Genomic DNA, 2573 nt, shown 5'->3' with positions numbered 1-2573 from the left:
CTGCCGGGCGGGGCGGCGGGCGACCGGGCCCGATGGCGCCACCAGACAAAGCAGCGACGGAGCTGAGCGACGGCCGTATGGGGCGGCGGCCTTACGAGACCGAGGCGGATGAGGCAGTCGGAGGAGACGGACGAGACGGCGTCCGGATGGAGGAGCAGCAGACCGGACGGCCGGACGGCCGGAGACGAGCAGGCTAGGAACGAGGGGCACGGAGTTGCAGCGTGCGGGAGGAGGGGGATAGCCTAGCATCTGATACCATGTTGGATAATCAGCAACTGCATTCACAAGAGGGCCGAAGGCCAATACATATACATGTGTAGGGTAAAGTGCAAGAGACCCCTTATACAATGGGGATAAACCGAAAAGGGCTATACACATCTAACAGAACCGAGCTCAAATAAAAAAAACACCTGCTAACCTGTACGCCCTCTTAGCCTGTCAGATTAATTCTGACTTGATTTCTGAAGCGCGAGATTGAAAACTTTATCGCAGTGGCTTGGTTTCGAAATCATCAGCATCATGATTAATAATTTTACAGGAGGGTTGTTCCACCATGCACCACATCAACTGCAAACCAACAACTGTTTCTTTCTGCCATCTGAAACGCATGCTGCAGCTTCATCACTGACAGGAGACTTGGACTTTGAATTTTCAAAGTCATCGGTATCGTGGCGAGAGTTCTAATTCTTCCACCACTGCACGCCGCAGCTGGCTTGGCTCCTTAGTTCTGAAATAAATATACATCGGCTCCTTGCTCGTGGAACAGACGGAGATAATTCTCTTTGCTGCCGTTCACCAATGGCTGGCACCACTCACCTACTTGCCCTCTTCGCACTCACACAACTCTACTCGGTAGCTGCATCTACTTCTGATGCCCATGCTCATGGCCATGATAACGACACAGCTTCTTCCTTCTGCCATCCGGACCAAGCTGCAGCACTTCTCCAACTAAAGCAGTCATTCATCTTAGACTACTCCACTACCACCCTCCCGTCATGGCAACCTGGTACTGACTGTTGTCTCTGGGAGGGCGTGGGCTGTGACGGTGTTTCTGGCAGCAGCAGCAGCAGTGTCACAGTTCTTGACCTCGGCCGCCGTGGCCTCTACAGCTATAGCTGCCATGCCGCGCTCTTCAACCTCACCTCCCTACGTTATCTCGACCTCAGCATGAACGATTTTGGTGGATCTCGCATTCCGGGAGATGGCTTCGAGAGGCTATCCAAGCTCACTCACCTCAACCTTTCTTATTCAGGCTTCTACGGTCAGATTCCTATCGCCATCGGCAAACTCAAAAGCCTCGTATCATTGGACCTTTCTTCACTGCATAATATTGAATCGGCTGAAATCACAAATCTTTATGCTATCATGGATGGCTATAACTTTCTGGTGTTACGAGAGCCCAGCTTTAAGACCTTACTGGCAAACCTCAACAATCTGAGGGAGTTGTACCTTGATGGAGTGGACATATCTAGTAGCGGAGAGGAGTGGAGCAGTGATCTAGCTAAAGCTGTCCCCCGTCTTCACGTTTTTAGCATGGCGTACTGCAAACTCAATGGTCCAATCCACTCTTCTCTGTCAAGTCTTAGATCCCTTACTGTGGTCAACCTCAAGCTTAATGGTGGAATTTCTGGTGCGGTTCCTGAATTCTTCACGGACTTTCTCAATTTAAGTGTTCTTCAACTCAGTTATAACAATTTCAGTGGCTGGTTTCCTTGGAAAATCTTTCAACTCAAGAATATAAGAGTCCTTGATGTGTCACACAACGAACGACTGTCAGGGCGTTTACCAGAATTTCCAAGTAGGGCTTCTTTGGAGACTTTGATTCTACAGTACACTAATTTCTCTGGTGTCAGGCTGAGCTCTTTTAACAATCTCCTGTCTCTGAGGGAGCTAGGTTTTTCTGGAAGATCAATTTCTTTGGAGCCAACTGATTTGTTGTTCAACAAGATCAACTCCTTGCAAATTTTACTTTTGCTCAATTTTCAGGAGAGTTAGCACCATTTTTCTCATGGATTAGAAGCCTTAAGAACTTGACAAGCTTGCACCTCTCTGATTGCTATTCCTCCAAGCTAACGCCCCCGATGATTGGAAACCTCACCAACTTGACAAGTTTGGAGATTACTTACTGTGGCTTTGTTGGACAAATACCATCATCAATTGGCAACCTCAACAAGTTGACTTCATTGAGAATCTCTGATTGTGCCTTCTCTGGGACAATACCATCTTCAATTGGCAATCTCAAGAAACTAAGAAGATTGGAAATTTCTTATACTGAATTATCATGTCCAATAACAACAGATTTTGGACATCTCAACAAATTGATGGTATCTACCTTATAAAGGATGAAGGAGTCGGTAGTCACAACCAGGGCGTCCACGTGGCATGAATAGTGTAGGGGATTGGGCGAGTGCGTGCGATGGAACCAGAAATATCTATCTCCCTCGTCGTCTGCTCTCCCATCCTGCTGCCTCCGCTTCCCCCCTTCGTCTCGCTCGCCTCGTCTTCACCTCCTCCTTCCCTGCCCCCGCACCGAAGCAGCACCCCCTCTCGGCCTCTCCCATCCCGCTCCGCCG

The 2573-nt window shown here is 49.0% G+C and overlaps 1 pseudogene; it reads left to right on the top strand.

Moving 5' to 3' along the window:
• Positions 1-798: 798 nt before the first annotated feature.
• The window catches only part of LOC123068010 (receptor-like protein 33), an 11610-nt pseudogene continuing 9835 nt past the window's right edge, over positions 799-2573 (top strand).

This window comes from Triticum aestivum, chromosome 3B (genome assembly GCF_018294505.1).
Source record: "Triticum aestivum cultivar Chinese Spring chromosome 3B, IWGSC CS RefSeq v2.1, whole genome shotgun sequence".
NCBI lineage: Eukaryota > Viridiplantae > Streptophyta > Magnoliopsida > Poales > Poaceae > Triticum > Triticum aestivum.
This window is presented reverse-complemented; position numbering and strand designations above follow the sequence as displayed.